Source organism: Bombina bombina, chromosome 3 (assembly GCF_027579735.1).
Source record: "Bombina bombina isolate aBomBom1 chromosome 3, aBomBom1.pri, whole genome shotgun sequence".
Lineage (NCBI taxonomy): Eukaryota > Metazoa > Chordata > Amphibia > Anura > Bombinatoridae > Bombina > Bombina bombina.
The window spans coordinates 1,235,515,346-1,235,535,179 of record NC_069501.1 but is presented as its reverse complement, the minus strand read 5'-3'; the positions used below and the strand labels follow the sequence as shown (position 1 = coordinate 1,235,535,179).

Below are 19,834 nucleotides of genomic sequence, written 5' to 3'. Positions count from 1 at the left end.
GAATAAAAGTCAATTTTTATCTGTAAAGAAATTATCACCAGACAACGAGGGGGAAGTTATGCCGACTAACTCTCCTCACGTGTTAGTACCTTCGCCTCCCGCTCAGGCGCGCTGATGATGTGAGAGCCATGTCCAATACTGCGTCACAATTTGCAGAACATGATTTGCAGAACATGAGGACGGAGAGCTTCGTTCTGTGGGTGACGGATCTGATCCAGGGAGACCGGATTCAGAGATTTCTAATTTTAAATTTAAGCTTGAGAACCTCCGTGTATTGCTAGGGGAGGTATTAGCGGCTCTGAATGATAGTAACACGGTTGCAATTCCAGAGAAAGTATGTAGGTTGGATAGATACTTTGCGGTACCGGTGTGTACTGACGTTTTTCCTATACCTAAAAGGCTTACAGAAATTATTAGCAAGGAGTGGGATAGACCCGGTGTGCCCTTTTCCCCTCCTCCGATATTTAGAAAAATGTTTCCAATAGACGCCACCACATGAGACTTATGGCAGACGGTCCCTAAGGTGGAGGGAGCAGTTTCTACTTTAGATAAACGTACCACTATCCCGGTGGAGGATAGTTGTGCTTTTTCGGATCCAATGGATAAAAAATTAGAAGGTTACCTTAAGAAAATGTTTGTTCAACAAGGTTTTATCTTACAGCCCCTTGCATGCATTGCGCCTGTCACTGCTGCTGCGGCATTCTGGTTTGAGTCTCTGGAAGAGGCCATTCGCACAGCTCCATTGGATGAGATTATGGTCAAGCTTAAAGCACTTAAGCTAGCTAATGCATTTGTTTCTGATGCCGTTGTACATTTAACCAAACTAACGGCTAAGAACTCCGGATTCGCCATACAGGCGCGCAGAGCGCTATGGCTTAAATCCTGGTCAGCTGACGTGACATCTAAATTGCTTAATATTCCTTTCAAGGGGCAGACCTTATTCGGGCCCGGCTTGAAAGAAATTATTGCTGACATTACTGGAGGTAAGGGTCATACTCTTCCTCAGGACAGGGCCAAATCAAAGGCCAAACAGTCTAATTTTCGTGCCTTTCGTAACTTCAAGGCAGGAGCAGCATCAACTTCCTCCGCTCCAAAACAGGAAGGAACTGTTGCTCGTTAAAGACAGGGCTGGAAAGCTAACCAGCCCTGGAACAAGGGCAAGCAGGCCAGAAAGCCTACTTCTGCCCCTAAGACAGCATGAAGAGAGGGCCCCCGATCCGGAAACGGATCTAGTGGGGGGCAGACTTTCTCTCTTCGCCCAGGCTTGGGCAAGAGATGTCCAGGATCCCTGGGCGTTGGAGATCATATCTCAGGGATATCTTCTGGACTTCAAAGCTTCTCCTCCACAAGGGAGATTTCATCTTTCAAGGTTATCAGCAAACCAAATAAAGAAAGAGGCATTTCTACGCTGTGTACAAGACCTCTTAGTAATGGGGGTGATCCACCCAGTTCCGCGGACGGAACAAGGGCAAGGGTTTTACTCAAATCTGCTTGTGGTTCCCAAGAAAGAGGGAACCTTCAGACCAATCTTGGACCTAAAAATCTTAAACAAATTCCTAAGAGTTCCATCATTCAAAATGGAAACTATTCGAACCATCCTACCCATGATCCAAGAGGGTCAATACATGACCACAGTAGACTTAAAGGATGCCTACCTTCATATACCGATTCACAAAGATCATTATCGGTACCTAAGATTTGCCTTTCTAGACAGGCATTACCAGTTTGTAGCTCTTCCCTTTGGGTTAGCTACGGCCCCGAGAATTTTTACAAAGGTTCTGGGCTCACTTTTAGCGGTACTAAGACCGCGAGGCATAGCGGTGGCTCCGTACCTAGACGACATTCTGATACAAGCGTCAAGTTTTCAAATTGCCAAGTCTCATACAGAGATAGTTCTGGCATTTCTGAGGTCGCATGGGTGGAAGGTGAACGTGGAAAAGAGTTCTCTGTCACCACTCACAAGAGTCTCCTTCCTAGGGACTCTGATAGATTCTATAGAAATGAAAATTTACCTGACGGAGGCCAGGTTATCAAAACTTTTAAATGCTTGCCGTGCCCTTCATTCCATTCCACGCCTGTCAGTAGCTCAGTGCATGGAAGTAATCGGCTTAATGGTAGCGGCAATGGACATAGTACCATTTGCGCGCCTGCATCTCAGACCTCTGCAATTATGCATGCTAAGTCAGTGGAATGGGGATTACTCAGATTTGTCCCCTCTACTAAATCTGGATCAAGAGACCAGAGATTCTCTTCTCTGGTGGCTTTCTCGGGTCCATCTGTCCAAGGGGATGACCTTTCGCAGGCCAGATTGGACAATTGTAACAACAGATGCCAGCCTTCTAGGTTGGGGCGCAGTCTGGAACTCCCTGAAGGCTCAGGGATTATGGACTCAGGAGGAGAAACTCCTCCCAATAAATATTCTGGAGTTGAGAGCAATATTCAATGCTCTTCTAGCTTGGCCTCAGTTAGCAACACTGAGGTTCATCAGATTTCAGTCGGACAACATCATGACTGTGGCCTACATCAACCATCAAGGGGGAACCAGGAGTTCCCTAGCGATGTTGGAAGTCTCAAAGATAATTCGCTGGGCAGAGTCTCACTCTTGCCACCTGTCAGCGATCTACATCCCAGGCGTGGAGAACTGGGAGGCGGATTTTCTAAGTCGCCAGACTTTTCATCCGGGGGAGTGGGAACTTCATCCGGAGGTCTTCGCTCAACTGATTCATCGTTGGGGCAAACCAGAACTGGATCTCATGGCGTCTCGCCAGAACGCCAAGCTTCCTTGTTACGGATCCAGGTCCAGGGACCCGGGAGCGGCGCTGATAGATGCTCTGGCAGCCCCTTGGGTCTTCAACATGGCTTATGTGTTTCCACCATTTCCGATGCTACCTCGACTGATTGCCAAGATCAAACAGGAGAGATCATCGGTGATTCTGATAGCGCCTGCGTGGCCACGCAGGACCTAGTATGCAGACCTAGTGGACATGTCGTCCTGTCCACCATGGTCTCTACCTCTGAGGCAGGACCTTATAATACAAGGTCCTTTCAACCATCCAAATCTAATTTCTCTGAGGCTGACTGCATGGAGATTGAACGCTTGATCCTATCAAAGCGTGGCTTCTCGGAGTCAGTTATTGATACCTTAATACAGGCACGGAAGCCTGTTACCAGAAAAATTTACCATAAGATATGGCGTAAATATTTATATTGGTGCGAATCCAAGGGTTACTCATGGAGTAAGGTTAGGATTCCTAGGATATTGTCCTTTCTACAAGAGGGTTTAGAAAAGGGCTTATCTGCTAGTTCGTTAAAGGGACAGATTTCTGCTCTGTCTATTCTCTTACACAAACGTCTGGCAGAAGTTCCAGACGTCCAGGCTTTTTGTCAGGCTTTGGCTAGGATTAAGCCTGTGTTTAAGACGGTTGCTCCTCCGTGGAGCTTAAACTTGGTTCTTAAAGTTCTTCAAGGGGTTCCGTTTGAACCCCTTCATTCCATTGATATTAAGCTTTTATCTTGGAAAGTTCTGTTTTTGATGGCTATTTCCTAGGCTCGAGGAGTCTCTGAGTTATCGGCCTTACATTGTGATTCTCCTTATCTGATTTTCCATTCAGACAAGGTAGTTCTGCGTACTAAACCTGGGTTTTTACCTAAGGTAGTTTCTAACAGGAATATCAATCAGGAGATTGTTGTTCCATCATTATGTCCTAATCCTTCTTCAAAGAAGGAACGACTTTTGCATAATCTGGATGTAGTCCGTGCCCTGAAGTTCTATTTACAGGCAACTAAAGATTTTCGTCAAACTTCTTCCCTGTTTGTCGTGTACTCTGGTCAGAGGAGAGGTCAAAAAGCTTAGGCAACCTCTCTCTCCTTTTGGCTTCGTAGCATAATACGTTTAGCCTATGAGACTGCTGGACAGCAGCCCCCTGAAAGAATTACAGCTCATTCCACTAGAGCTGTGGCTTCCACCTGGGCCTTTAAGAATGAGGCCTCTGTTGAACAGATTTGCAAGGCTGCAACTTGGTCTTCGCTTCACACTTTTTCAAGATTTTTACAAATTTGACACTTTTGCTTCTTCGGAGGCTGTTTTTGGGAGAAAGGTTCTACAGGCAGTGGTTCCTTCCGTTCCTCCCTTGTCCCTCCCATCATCCGTGTACTTTGGCTTTGGTATTGGTATCCCATAAGTAATGGATGATCCGTGGACTGAATACACTTAACAAGAGAAAACATAATTTATGCTTACCTGATAAATTTATTTCTCTTGTAGTGTATTCAGTCCACGGCCCGCCCTGTCTTTTTAAGGCAGATCTAAATTTTAATTAAAACTCCAGTCACCACTGCACCCTATGGTTTCTCCTTTCTTGTCTTGTTTCGGTCGAATGACTGGATATGACATGTGAGGGGAGGAGCTATATAGCAGCTCTGCTTGGGTGATCCTCTTGCAACTTCCTGTTGGGAAGGGAATATATCCCATAAGTAATGGGTGATCCGAGGACTGAATACACTACAAGAGAAATAAATTTATCAGGTAAGCATAAATTATGTTTTTTTGTTTCAGGACCATGGAAAGCACTTGTTTTTTGGTGGGTGAATTTATCCACCAATCAGCAAGAACAACCCAGTTTGTTCACCAAAAATGGGCCGGCATCTAAACTTACATTCTTGCATTTCCAATAAAGATACCAAGAGAATGAAGACAATTTGATAAACGGAGTCAATTAGAAAGTTGCTTAAAATTGCATGTTCTATCTGAATTGCAAAAGAAGAAAATTGGGTTCAGTGTCCCTTTAATTCCTTTGCTGTGGCCAGCGGGCATTAGCAGGAAGTACATAACCAATACTGCATTATTTGTTTAATTTTAAATGTCTTTCAGGCACAAAACTAAACAAAATTGACTTGTAAATGATACACTTTCATATTGATAACAGAACATTTTTGAGTACAATGTCTCTTTAAAGGGACAGTAAACACCTTGAGATCTATATATAAAAATGTTTAGTTATGCCTAATGAAAATACTTTGCAATATACGGTCATTGTTTATTTTGCTCCCTTTTCATGTAATTTGAGCCATTTGCAATTATCAGAACTTGAAATGCACCGTACTGACTTCTCAAGTCTGTTATATATATATGTGTGCCTAATTGGCTTTACCAGATAACAAATGTAAAACAATGCATTTTATACTAACAGTGATTAACCTTGTTGTCTGTGGACTAAAGCCCAGATTGGCTGCTCCAAATAAGGCAAATGGTGTGTGGAGTTTGACTTTTGAAAACTAATTGCAGTAAAAAGGATATTTTATTCTATAGTGACACAACAGAAATGTTCTAATTACAAGGTGTTTCTTGTCGGAGCAAGCCCATATATTATGCACTTAATGTAATGCATTTCTATTTGTTTTATTGCAGAATCAGCAGCAGGAGCCGTGTGCTAATGCAATGACAACAGTGCACAGCTTTTAAAATTACCTCAAACCCATTTTGTTCCTGGCTTCTGAATCCTGTACATCATAGACTGAGGAAAATCTGGGGACAAGTAAAGTTTGTTGAAAAAGGTATTATAACTGGTCTTATATACTCATGATTACTATTGAAATCTGTGTGGTAAATTGGCAGGTACCCTGGTGCTGTGTTCAGTAAATAAGCATCATTACTGCAAAAACGTGTCTGATGGCTATTTTATTTTAAAAAACTTTTTTCATTATGTTTTTAACGTGTACTTAAAGGGACGCTCTAATGCCTGCCATAAAAAAATGGGGTGTCTACCTTCCTTGCCCACTCTTAAAGGGGATTGGTCAGAAACCTGACCTCAGGAGAAAAAAAATGTATCGAATTGTGAATTCAGCAAAAATATATTGTCATTCCACATGGGAGGCTGCATAAAACAGCGGGATGTGAATACTTTGGAAATTTGAGGTAAAATCTCTTCCTTTTTTACATAGAGATGTTCAGGTGATATTTTCTAGTCGGCTTTTTACAGCTATGCTGCATCACTTTCAAGTGGTTAAACATTTGGGGATCTTGTCCCTTTAAGACATTCTCTTATATATTGCTTTAAAGCCAGGCTCACAATTTTAAATTTAAACCCACTTTCCAAATCTAAATGATACTTTGTTACCATATTACTGCTATACAATCATTAATAGCCTTCTACATTTCTTGTAGAACCAACATCTTCAGGGCAGTAGCTATGAATATATTGGGACTTTCTACATTTCATATACTTAGCGATTCTTATATTATAGGTTACCAGCGTTGATTGCTTAGATACATTTAGCCTTCTGTTCGTTTACAAGCATTACGCTTACTACTATTTTTACACAGCACAACACAGTTCTGGATATAATCCGGATTAAAAATTGCAGTCTGCTTGTTTAGATCGGGCTGTTTATTCTGGTATAATTCAGCTGTTAAAGGGCCATAATACTCAAATGTTTAAACACTTGAAAGTGATGCAGCATAGCTGTAAAAAGCTGACTAGAAAATATCTCCTGAACAACTCTATGTAAAAAAGAAAGATATTTTACCTCAAAAGTTCCTCAGTAGCCACCTCCCATTGTAAAGGATTTTTAAGCAGCACATTAGTATGTCTGTCCTAGGACAGCTGAAGGGATGAGCATCGTGCGCTCTCATCTTATTTCACCAATCAGGTAAAGGAAGTTTACAATGAAATCTCATGAGAGTCAAGTCAAATCTCATGAGATCACAGTAAGAGTTCATGACCTCAGCACTCCTGATGCTGATTGGCTTCTGTTCATTTCTTCATTTTTTTGTTATTTTTACCTGCAGCTGGGAGCAGCTGAGTATATCTTTTTACACAGAACTTACTCTGCTGAGCTGAGGAAATTGTGAGGTAAAATATCTTCCTTTTTTACATAGAGATGCTCAGGTGATATTTTCCTGTCAGCTTTTTACAGTTATATACTGCATCAGTTTCAAGTGATTTAGCATATGAGTATTATGTCCCTTTAAGTAACTTTTTGTGTGTACCTTAATTGGACATTTTTAAAGAGAGATGGAACTCAAAATTTTCCTTTCATGATTCAGATGGAGCATGCGATTTTAAACAACTTTTGAATTTACTTCTATTATCATATTTTTCTTCATCTCTTGGTATCTTTTGTTGAAAAGCAGGGACATAAATTTTGGAGCCGGCCCATTTTTGGAGCACTATATGGCTGCAGTTTTGCAAAAATGTTAGATATTTCCTGCTATGTACTGTACCTGGAATATCATAGAAACAAAGCAAATTTGATTATAAAAGTAAATTGGAAACTTTATTAAAATGAATAATCTCTGTCTGACATTTTTTTTTTTTTTGGTGTTTCATATCCTTTTAAACACTAAATACATTTTTAAGATTAGTATTGAGGTTATGCCCCGCCTCCCTATAGTCATGGGGGCCGCCATGTTGAAATCTAGTTTTCACTACATTCCAGTGCTGATGTGTTTGCACATGTGCAGCAACTCACCTTCAGATACCTGCAGTGTAATCTAGATTACAAAATGGCAGCACCGATGATTAGAGGGATGTGCATGAAATGTATTTAGTGTTTAAAGGAAAACTAAACCCATTTGTTTCCTTTTATGATTCAGATAGAGCAGCAATTTTAAGCAACATTCTTAACTCCTATTATCAATTGTCTTCGTTTTCTTGCTATCTCTAGTTAAAAAAAAGCAGGAATGTAAAGCTTAGGAGCTGGCCCATTATTGGTTCAGAACCTGTGTTATGCTTGCTTATTAGTGGCTAAATGTAGACACCAATAAGCAAGCGCTATCCATGGTGCTGAACCTAAAATGGGCTTGCTCCTAGGCTTTATATTCCTGCTTTATATAAATAAAGATACCAAGAGAACAAAGAAAAATTGCTAATAGGAGTAAATTAGAAAGTTGCTTAAAATTGCTGCTCTATCTGAATCATGAAAGAAAAAAAAATGGGTTTAATATCCCTTTTAAAAAATATTAACACAATTTTAGTTGAGAGTTGCAAGAGAATGACTGGATATGGCAGTGAGGGGAGGAGCTATATAGCAGCTCTGCTGTGGGTGATCCTCTTGCAACTTCCTGTTGGGAAGGAGAATATCCCATAAGTAATGGATGATCCGTGGACTGGATACACTACAAGAGAAATAAATTTATCAGGTAAGCATAAATTATGTTTTCTGATTTAATTTGTTCTCAAATTTCTTACATTTTATTCTGAGGACGTTGAAATTATTATATCAAAGCAGAGGAATATAAGTTACATAATGAAAGAAAATTGAGTGAATCAATGAGTGAAATGTTATAGATACTCCTTGTATATAAGAGCTGAATCTTTGATGGAATTGGATATTATAAAGATAGACAAATTTGTTCAAATTCTTGGGGTCAGCCCAAAAATTTAGGAGCAATATATTTTTAATATAAATTGTTGCCAGTTTATTAATTTGCAATTTCATAACATTTTCTGTTATTTATAAATGCTGCTCGAGCTATCCAAAACACAAATTAATTGCATAATTTAACATTAATTGATGTAATGATAATTTGTGCAAGAAACAAATATTAGCTTAGCTGAATGGTCAGCAAAATCAGCTGGTGGTGTGTCCATTAAATAGGTCATGGGAAGATCACTGTGTGTCTGTCTATCATTCATAATTGGCTGACAATATATGACAAAGGCATTGTCTACTCCTGTATTAAAGGGACAGTTTACTCAAAAAATTTCTCCCCTTTAATTTGTTCCCAATGATCCACTTTACCTGCTGGAGTGTATTACATTGTTTACAAGTAGCTCCTTTACCCTTATATTGGCATTTGAAATTGTTAATTTAGCATGTGTTATCCCCACCTATTCTGAAAGTTTGTGGCTGCGCGTACCAGCTATAGATAAGCTTTGTAAACACAGCCAGCAGAAGAAATTACACTCCCAGTGTGATAAAGCAGAGATAAGGTAATAAAATGTTGATTTTCCATTGTTCTCTCAAAGTATTGGTGATTGTTTTAAGGACAGATATAAGATAAAGAAGCAGGTATAGGTGCACAATGTGATACAGTAATGAGATCTGATTATACCTACAAGTTCAACCTATTTTATTAGGCTGTGGCTTCAAAACACAAAATCAGAGCTTTAATATACAGAAATTAACCTTAAAAAGCTAATTTTCATACATTTTTTACTCTGCAGTTGGTAAAAAAAGCAATTGTAAACACATTAAGGGAAAAACTATTTTACAGTATACTGTCCCTTTAAGTCCTCCAAATAAGGGAGTTTGACTATCAAAATGCAATTGTAGCAAACAAGGTGTTAAAGTGATCGTAAATTTCAGGCTTTAAGAATGATGCAATGAAAAATATATTGGTGTTCAAGCAAAACAGCATAACTATTTATGTTTTTATTTTTACTAAAAATACGGTTCTAAACTCATCTTGTCTGTGCTGCAGTAGATTGCTAAATTCAGCTCCTCCTACCGCCCACAACACATCGCTCTTTACCAATGAGGTGACGTTGACGTTTCCACCTCTAAACCAATAGCCGTGCTAGGATGTCAGATGACGCACACGGCTATTGGTTTAGAGGTGGAAACGTCACCTCATTGAAGAAGAGCGAGTTTAGCACTTTTTCTTATTTTTTATTAACTGATGACTGAAACTACAGTTTATTTCTCCAACATAGGTGTGTCCGGTCCACGGCGTCATCCTTACTTGTGGGATATTCTCTTCCCCAACAGGAAATGGCAAAGAGCCCAGCAAAGCTGGTCACATGATCCCTCCTAGGCTCCGCCTACCCCAGTCATTCTCTTTGCCGTTGTACAGGCAACATCTCCACGGAGATGGCTTAGAGTTTTTTAGTGTTTAACTGTAGTTTTTATTCTTCAATCAAGAGTTTGTTATTTTAAAATAGTGCTGGTATGTACTATTTACTCTGAAACAGAAAAGAGATGAAGATTTCTGTTTGTAAGAGGAAAATGATTTTAGCAACCGTTACTAAAATCGATGGCTGTTCCACACAGGACTGTTGAGAGGAATTAACTTCAGTTGGGGGAACAGTGAGCAGACTTTTGCTGCTTGAGGTATGACACATTCTAACAAGACGATGTAATGCTGGAAGCTGTCATTTTCCCTATGGGATCCGGTAAGCCATTTTTATTACAGACAGTAAATAAGGGCTTCACAAGGGCTTTTTAAGACTGTAGACATTTTCTGGGCTAAATCGATTTATATATAAACATATTTTATACTCCATAGCCTTGAGGAATTATTTTAATCTTGGGAATTTTGTAAAATAACCGGCAGGCACTGTATTGGACACCTTATTCTCTAGGGGCTTTCCCTAATCATAGGCAGAGTCTCATTTTCGCGCCTGTATTGCGCACTTGTTTTTGAGAAGCATGACATGCAGATGCATGTGTGAGGAGCTCTGATACATAGAAAAGACTTTCTGAAGGCGTCATTTGGTATCGTATTCCCCTTTGGGCTTGGTTGGGTCTCAGCAAAGCAGATACCAGGGACTGTAAAGGGGTTAAATATAAAAACGGCTCCGGTTCCGTTATTTTAAGGGTTAAAGCTTCCAAATTTGGTGTGCAATACTTTTAAGGCTTTAAGACACTGTGGTGAAATTTTGGTGAATTTTTAACAATTCCTTCATACTTTTTCGCAATTGCAGTAATAAAGTGTGTTCAGTTTAAAATTTAAAGTGACAGTAACGGTTTTATTTTAAAACGTTTTTTGTACTTTGTTATCAAGTTTATGCCTGTTTAACATGTCTGAACTGCCAGATAGACTGTGTTCTGAATGTGGGGAAGCCAAGGTTCCTTCTCATTTAAATAGATGTGATTTATGTGACACAAAATTTAGAGAAAATGATGCCCAAGATGATTCCTCAAGTGAGGGGAGTAAGCATGGTACTGCATCATCCCCTCCTTCGTCTACACCAGTCTTGCCCACACAGGAGGCCCCTAGTACATCTAGTGCGCCAATACTCCTTACTATGCAACAATTAACGGCTGTAATGGATAATTCTATCAAAAACATTTTAGCCAAAATGCCCACTTATCAGCGAAAGCGCGACTGCTCTGTTTTAGAAAATACTGAAGAGCATGAGGACGCTGATGATATTGTTTCTGAAGGGCCCCTACACCAGTCTGAGGGGGCCAGGGAGGTTTTGTCTGAGGGAGAAATTTCAGATTCAGGGAAAATTTCTCAACAAGCTGAACCTGATGTGATTACATTTAAATTTAAGTTGGAGCATCTCCGCGCTCTGCTTAAGGAGGTGTTATCCACTCTGGATGATTGTGAGAATTTGGTCATCCCAGAGAAACTATGTAAAATGGACAAGTTCCTAGAGGTCCCGGGGCCCCCCGAAGCTTTTCCTATACCCAAGCGGGTGGCGGACATTGTAAATAAAGAATGGGAAAGGCCCGGTATACCTTTCGTCCCTCCCCCCATATTTAAAAAATTGTTTCCTATGGTCGACCCCAGAAAGGACTTATGGCAGACAGTCCCCAAGGTCGAGGGGGCGGTTTCTACTCTAAACAAACGCACCACTATACCCATAGAAGATAGTTGTGCTTTCAAAGATCCTATGGATAAAAAATTAGAAGGTTTGCTTAAAAAGATGTTTGTTCAGCAAGGTTACCTTCTACAACCAATTTCATGCATTGTCCCTGTCACTACAGCCGCGTGTTTCTGGTTCGATGAGCTAGAAAAGGCGATCACTAGTAATTCTCCTTCTTATGAGGAGATTATGGACAGAATCCGTGCTCTCAAATTGGCTAATTCTTTCACCCTAGACGCCACTTTGCAATTGGCTAGGTTAGCGGCGAAAAATTCTGGGTTTGCTATTGTGGCGCGCAGAGCGCTTTGGTTGAAATCTTGGTCAGCGGATGCGTCTTCCAAGAACAAATTGCTTAACATTCCTTTCAAGGGGAAAACGCTGTTTGGCCCTGACTTGAAAGAGATTATCTCTGATATCACTGGGGGCAAGGGCCACGCCCTTCCTCAGGATAGGTCTTTCAAGGCCAAAAATAAACCTAATTTTCGTCCCTTTCGTAGAAACGGACCAGCCCCAAGTGCTACGTCCTCTAAGCAAGAGGGTAATACTTCTCAAGCCAAGCCAGCCTGGAGACCAATGCAAGGCTGGAACAAGGGAAAGCAGGCCAAGAAACCTGCCACTGCTACCAAGACAGCATGAGATGTTGGCCCCCGATCCGGGACCGGATCTGGTGGGGGGCAGACTCTCTCTCTTCGCTCAGGCTTGGGCAAGAGATGTTCTGGATCCTTGGGCGCTAGAAATAGTCTCCCAAGGTTATCTTCTGGAATTCAAGGGGCTTCCCCCAAGGGGGAGGTTCCACAGGTCTCAATTGTCTTCAGACCACATAAAAAAACAGGCATTCTTACATTGTGTAGAAGACCTGTTAAAAATGGGAGTGATTCATCCTGTTCCATTAGGAGAACAAGGGATGGGGTTCTACTCCAATCTGTTCGTAGTTCCCAAAAAAGAGGGAACGTTCACAGGAAGGTCAATTCATGACCACGGTGGATTTAAAGGATGCGTATCTACATATTCCTATCCACAAGGAACATCATCGGTTCCTAAGGTTCGCATTCCTGGACAAGCATTACCAGTTCGTGGCACTTCCGTTCGGATTAGCCACTGCTCCAAGGATTTTCACAAAGGTACTAGGGTCCCTTCTAGCGGTGCTAAGACCAAGGGGCATTGCAGTAGTACCTTACTTGGACGACATTCTGATTCAAGCGTCGTCCCTTCCTCTAGCAAAGGCTCACACGGACATTGTCCTGGCCTTTCTCAGATCTCACGGATGGAAAGTGAACGTAGAAAAGAGTTCTCTATCTCCGTCAACGAAGGTTCCCTTCTTGGGAACAATAATAGACTCCTTAGAAATGAGGATTTTTCTGACAGAGGCCAGAAAAACAAAACTTCTAAACTCTTGTCAAATACTTCATTCCGTTCCTCTTCCTTCCATAGCGCAGTGCATGGAAGTAATAGGTTTGATGGTAGCGGCAATGGACATAGTTCCTTTTGCGCGCATTCATCTAAGACCATTACAACTGTGCATGCTCAGTCAGTGGAATGGGGATTATACAGACTTGTCTCCGACGATACAAGTAAATCAGAGGACCAGAGATTCACTCCGTTGGTGGCTGTCCCTGGACAACCTGTCACAGGGGATGAGCTTCCGCAGACCAGAGTGGGTCATTGTCACGACCGACGCCAGTCTGATGGGCTGGGGCGCGGTCTGGGGACCCCTGAAAGCTCAGGGTCTTTGGTCTCGGGAAGAACCTCTTCTACCGATAAATATTCTGGAACTGAGAGCGATATTCAATGCTCTCAAGGCTTGGCCTCAGCTAGCAAAGGCCAAGTTCATACGGTTTCAATCAGACAACATGACGACTGTTGCGTACATCAACCATCAGGGGGGAACAAGGAGTTCCCTGGCGATGGAAGAAGTGACCAAAATCATTCAATGGGCGGAGACTCACTCCTGCCACTTGTCTGCAATCCACATCCCAGGAGTGGAAAATTGGGAAGCGGATTTCTCCAACATAGGTGTGTCCGGTCCACGGCGTCATCCTTACTTGTGGGATATTCTCTTCCCCAACAGGAAATGGCAAAGAGCCCAGCAAAGCTGGTCACATGATCCCTCCTAGGCTCCGCCTACCCCAGTCATTCTCTTTGCCGTTGTACAGGCAACATCTCCACGGAGATGGCTTAGAGTTTTTTAGTGTTTAACTGTAGTTTTTATTATTCAATCAAGAGTTTGTTATTTTAAAATAGTGCTGGTATGTACTATTTACTCAGAAACAGAAAAGAGATGAAGATTTCTGTTTGTATGAGGAAAATGATTTTAGCAACCGTCACTAAAATCCATGGCTGTTCCACACAGGACTGTTGAGAGCAATTAACTTCAGTTGGGGGAACAGTGAGCAGTCTCTTGCTGCTTGAGGTATGACACATTCTAACAAGACGATGTAATGCTGGAAGCTGTCATTTTCCCTATGGGATCCGGTAAGCCATGTTTATAAAGATCGTAAATAAGGGCTTCACAAGGGCTTATTAAGACTGTAGACTTTTTCTGGGCTAAATCGATTCATTATTAACACATATTTAGCCTTGAGGAATCATTTTATCTGGGTATTTTGATATAATAATATCGGCAGGCACTGTTTTAGACTCCTTATTATTTAGGGGCTTTCCCAAATCATAGGCAGAGCCTCATTTTCGCGCCGGTGTTGCGCACTTGTTTTTGAGAGGCATGACATGCAGTCGCATGTGAGAGGAGCTCTGATACTTAGAAAAGACTTTCTGAAGGCGTCATTTGGTATCGTATTCCCCTTTGGGCTTGGTTGGGTCTCAGCAAAGCAGATACCAGGGACTGTAAAGGGGTTAAAGTTAAAAACTGCTCCGGTTCCGTTATTTTAAGGGTTAAAGCTTCCAAATTTGGTGTGCAATACTTTTAAGGCTTTAAGACACTGTGGTGAAAATTTGGTGAATTTTGAACAATTCCTTCATGTTTTTTCGCAATTGCAGTAATAAAGTGTGTTCAGTTTAAAATTTAAAGTGACAGTAACGGTTTTATTTTAAAACGTTTTTTGTACTTTGTTATCAAGTTTATGCCTGTTTAACATGTCTGAACTACCAGATAGACTGTGTTCTGAATGTGGGGAAGCCAGGATTCCTATTCATTTAAATAAATGTGATTTATGTGACAATGACAATGATGCCCAAGATGATTCCTCAAGTGAGGGGAGTAAGCATGGTACTGCATCATTCCCTCCTTCGTCTACACGAGTCTTGCCCACTCAGGAGGCCCCTAGTACATCTAGCGCGCCAATACTCCTTACTATGCAACAATTAACGGCTGTAATGGATAATTCTGTCAAAAACATTTTAGCCAAAATGAACACTTACCAGCGTAAGCGTGACTGCTCTGTTTTAGATACTGAAGAGCATGACGACGCTGATAATAATGGTTCTGAAGGGCCCCTAACCCAGTCTGATGGGGCCAGGGAGGTTTTGTCTGAGGGAGAAATTACTGATTCAGGGAACATTTCTCAACAAGCTGAACCTGATGTGATTACGTTTAAATTTAAATTGGAACATCTCCGCATTCTGCTCAAGGAGGTATTATCCACTCTGGATGATTGTGACAAGTTGGTCATCCCAGAGAAACTATGTAAAATGGACAAGTTCCTAGAGGTCCCGGGACTCCCAGAAGCTTTTCCTATACCCAAGCGGGTGGCGGACATTGTTAATAAAGAATGGGAAAGGCCCGGTATTCCTTTCGTCCCTCCCCCCATATTTAAAAAATTGTTTCCTATGGTCGACCCCAGAAAGGACTTATGGCAGACAGTCCCCAAGGTCGAGGGAGCGGTTTCCACTTTAAACAAACGCACCACTATACCCATAGAGGATAGTTGTGCTTTTAAAGATCCTATGGATAAGAAATTAGAAGGTTTACTTAAAAAGATGTTTGTTCAGCAGGGTTACCTTCTACAACCTATTTCATGCATTGTCCCTGTAGCTACAGCCGCATGTTTCTGGTTCGATGAGCTGATAAAGGCGGTCGATAGTGATTCTCCCCCTTATGAGGAGATTATGGACAGAATCAATGCTCTCAAATTGGCTAATTCTTTCACCCTAGACGCCACTTTGCAATTGGCTAGGTTAGCGGCTAAGAATTCAGGGTTTGCTATTGTGGCGCGCAGAGCGCTTTGGTTGAAATCTTGGTCAGCTGATGCGTCTTCCAAGAACAAGCTACTTAACATTCCTTTCAAGGGGAAAACGCTGTTTGGCCCTGACTTGAAAGAGATTATCTCTGATATCACTGGGGGTAAGGGCCACGCCCTTCCTCAGGATCGGCCTTTCAAGGCAAAAAATAAACCTAATTTTCGTCCCTTTCGGAGAAACGGACCAGCCCAAAGTGCTACGTCCTCTAAGCAAGAGGGTAATACTTCTCAAGCCAAGCCAGCTTGGAGACCAATGCAAGGCTGGAACAAGGGAAAGCAGGCCAAGAAACCTGCCACTGCTACCAAGACAGCATGAAATGTTGGCCCCCGATCCGGGACCGGATCTGGTGGGGGGCAGACTCTCTCTCTTCGCTCAGGCTTGGGCAAGAGATGTTCTGGATCCTTGGGCGCTAGAAATAGTCTCCCAAGGTTATCTTCTGGAATTCAAGGGGCTTCCCCCAAGGGGGAGGTTCCACAGGTCTCAGTTGTCTTCAGACCACATAAAAAGACAGGCATTCTTACATTGTGTAGAAGACCTGTTAAAAATGGGAGTGATTCATCCTGTTCCATTAAGAGAACAAGGGATGGGGTTCTACTCCAATCTGTTCATAGTTCCCAAAAAAGAGGGAACGTTCAGACCAATCTTAGATCTCAAGATCTTAAACAAGTTTCTCAAGGTTCCATCGTTCAAGATGGAAACCATTCGAACTATTCTTCCTTCCATCCAGGAAGGTCAATTCATGACCACGGTGGATTTAAAGGATGCGTATCTACATATTCCTATCCACAAGGAACATCATCGGTTCCTAAGGTTCGCATTCCTGGACAAGCATTACCAGTTCGTGGCGCTTCCTTTCGGATTAGCCACTGCTCCAAGGATTTTCACAAAGGTACTAGGGTCCCTTCTAGCTGTGCTAAGACCAAGGGGCATTGCTGTAGTACCTTACTTGGACGACATTCTGATTCAAGCGTCGTCCCTTCCTCAAGCAAAGGCTCACACGGACATTGTCCTGGCCTTTCTCAGATCTCACGGATGGAAAGTGAACGTGGAAAAGAGTTCTCTATCTCCGTCAACAAGGGTTCCCTTCTTGGGAACAATAATAGACTCCTTAGAAATGAGGATTTTTCTGACAGAGGCCAGAAAAACAAAACTTCTAGACTCTTGTCGGATACTTCATTCCGTTCCTCTTCCTTCCATAGCGCAGTGCATGGAAGTGATCGGTTTGATGGTAGCGGCAATGGACATAGTTCCTTTTGCGCGCATTCATCTAAGACCATTACAACTGTGCATGCTCAGTCAGTGGAATGGGGACTATACAGACTTGTCTCCGAAGATACAAGTAAATCAGAGGACCAGAGACTCACTCCGTTGGTGGCTGTCCCTGGACAACCTGTCACAAGGGATGACATTCCGCAGACCGGAGTGGGTCATCGTCACGACCGACGCCAGTCTGATGGGCTGGGGCGCGGTCTGGGGATCCCTGAAAGCTCAGGGTCTTTGGTCTCGGGAAGAATCTCTTCTACCGATAAATATTCTGGAACTGAGAGCGATATTCAATGCTCTCAAGGCTTGGCCTCAGCTAGCGAGGGCCAAGTTCATACGGTTTCAATCAGACAACATGACAACTGTTGCGTACATCAACCATCAGGGGGGAACAAGGAGTTCCCTAGCGATGGAAGAAGTGACCAAAATCATTCTATGGGCGGAGTCTCACTCCTGCCACCTGTCTGCTATCCACATCCCAGGAGTGGAAAATTGGGAAGCGGATTTTCTGAGTCGTCAGACATTGCATCCGGGGGAGTGGGAACTCCATCCGGAAATCTTTGCCCAAGTCACTCAGCTGTGGGGCATTCCAGACATGGATCTGATGGCCTCTCGTCAGAACTTCAAAGTTCCTTGCTACGGGTCCAGATCCAGGGATCCCAAGGCGGCTCTAGTGGATGCACTAGTGGCACCTTGGACCTTCAAACTAGCTTATGTGTTCCCGCCATTTCCTCTCATCCCCAGGCTGGTAGCCAGGATCAATCAGGAGAGGGCGTCGGTGATCTTGATAGCTCCTGCGTGGCCACGCAGGACTTGGTATGCAGATCTGGTGAATATGTCATCGGCTCCACCTTGGAAGCTACCTTTGAGACGAGACCTTCTTGTTCAGGGTCCGTTCGAACATCCGAATCTGGTTTCACTCCAGCTGACTGCTTGGAGATTGAACGCTTGATCTTATCGAAGCGAGGGTTCTCAGATTCTGTTATCGATACTCTTGTTCAGGCCAGAAAGCCTGTAACTAGAAAGATTTACCACAAAATTTGGAAAAAATATATCTGTTGGTGTGAATCTAAAGGATTCCCTTGGGACAAGGTTAAGATTCCTAAGATTCTATCCTTCCTTCAAGAAGGATTGGAAAAAGGTTTATCTGCTAGTTCCCTGAAGGGACAGATTTCTGCCTTGTCTGTGTTACTTCACAAAAAGCTGGCAGCTGTGCCAGATGTTCAAGCCTTTGTTCAGGCTCTGGTTAGAATTAAGCCTGTTTACAAACCTTTGACTCCTCCTTGGAGTCTCAACTTAGTTCTTTCAGTTCTTCAGGGGGTTCCGTTTGAACCCCTACATTCCGTTGATATTAAGTTATTATCTTGGAAAGTTTTGTTTTTAGTTGCGATTTCTTCTGCTAGAAGAGTTTCAGAATTATCTGCTCTGCAGTGTTCTCCTCCTTATCTGGTGTTCCATGCAGATAAGGTGGTTTTACGTACTAAACCTGGTTTTCTTCCAAAAGTTGTTTCTAACAAAAACATTAACCAGGAGATTATCGTACCTTCTCTGTGTCCGAAACCAGTGTCAAAGAAGGAACGTTTGTTGCACAATCTGGATGTTGTTCGCGCTCTAAAATTCTATTTAGATGCTACAAAGGATTTTAGACAAACATCTTCCTTGTTTGTTGTTTATTCCGGTAAAAGGAGAGGTCAAAAAGCAACTTCTACCTCTCTCTCTTTTTGGATTAAAAGCATCATCAGATTGGCTTACGAGACTGCCGGACGGCAGCCTCCCGAAAGAATCACGGCTCATTCCACTAGGGCTGTGGCTTCCACATGGGCCTTCAAGAACGAGGCTTCTGTTGATCAGATATGTAGGGCAGCGACTTGGTCTTCACTGCACACTTTTACCAAATTTTACAAGTTTGATACTTTTGCTTCTTCTGAGGCTATTTTTGGGAGAAAGGTTTTGCAAGCCGTGGTGCCTTCCATTTAGGTGACCTGATTTGCTCCCTCCCTTCATCCGTGTCCTAAAGCTTTGGTATTGGTTCCCACAAGTAAGGATGACGCCGTGGACCGGACACACCTATGTTGGAGAAAACAGAATTTATGTTTACCTGATAAATTACTTTCTCCAACGGTGTGTCCGGTCCACGGCCCGCCCTGGTTTTTTTAATCAGGTCTGATAATTTATTTTCTTTAACTACAGTCACCACGGTACCATATGGTTTCTCCTATGCAAATATTCCTCCTTAACGTCGGTCGAATGACTGGGGTAGGCGGAGCCTAGGAGGGATCATGTGACCAGCTTTGCTGGGCTCTTTGCCATTTCCTGTTGGGGAAGAGAATATCCCACAAGTAAGGATGACGCCGTGGACCGGACACACCGTTGGAGAAAGTAATTTATCAGGTAAACATAAATTCTGTTTTTTATTTATGGTAAATCCTGGCGTTTTTTTTTTTTAAAACGATTGGATTTACCATCACTTTAACTTGCATTTCGGGCTCATTTGTGCGAGCCTGAAATGTTGGGGCCTCAAAGCTGCTTTTGCCACTTGAAAAATGGGGCCCTTTATGTGCGTCTATGGCCATTACTATAACATAGTGCCAATTAACAAAATGTGCTGCCATTACCACAAATAACATGATTTTTTATTTAATTGGAATCTCCTCTGCTTTGTCTAGTTACCCTCTCTGCGCTAATCTGCCTATTGTTCGCTGATAGACTGTGCACTGCTGTGGGAAGTTGCATATAATAAGCTGCAGCATGAACATCCCTTGACAACAGAGCATATGGACTCTGCTGTTGTGTTTATTTCCTGCTGAGCTTTGCTGCAAGAATTTAGTTGTCTCCCCAGC

General features: G+C 42.4%; 1 protein-coding gene across 1 annotated transcript in view; it reads left to right on the top strand.

Annotated features, from left to right (window-relative positions):
* FAM168A (family with sequence similarity 168 member A) overlaps positions 1-19,834 on the top strand; it is a 370,456-nt gene that overhangs the window by 75,673 nt on the left and 274,949 nt on the right. Inside the window, exon 2 of the mRNA XM_053708729.1 lies at positions 5,408-5,553. The gene's annotated coding sequence lies outside the window, so the exon portion shown is untranslated. The remainder of the gene's footprint in view (positions 1-5,407; positions 5,554-19,834) is intronic.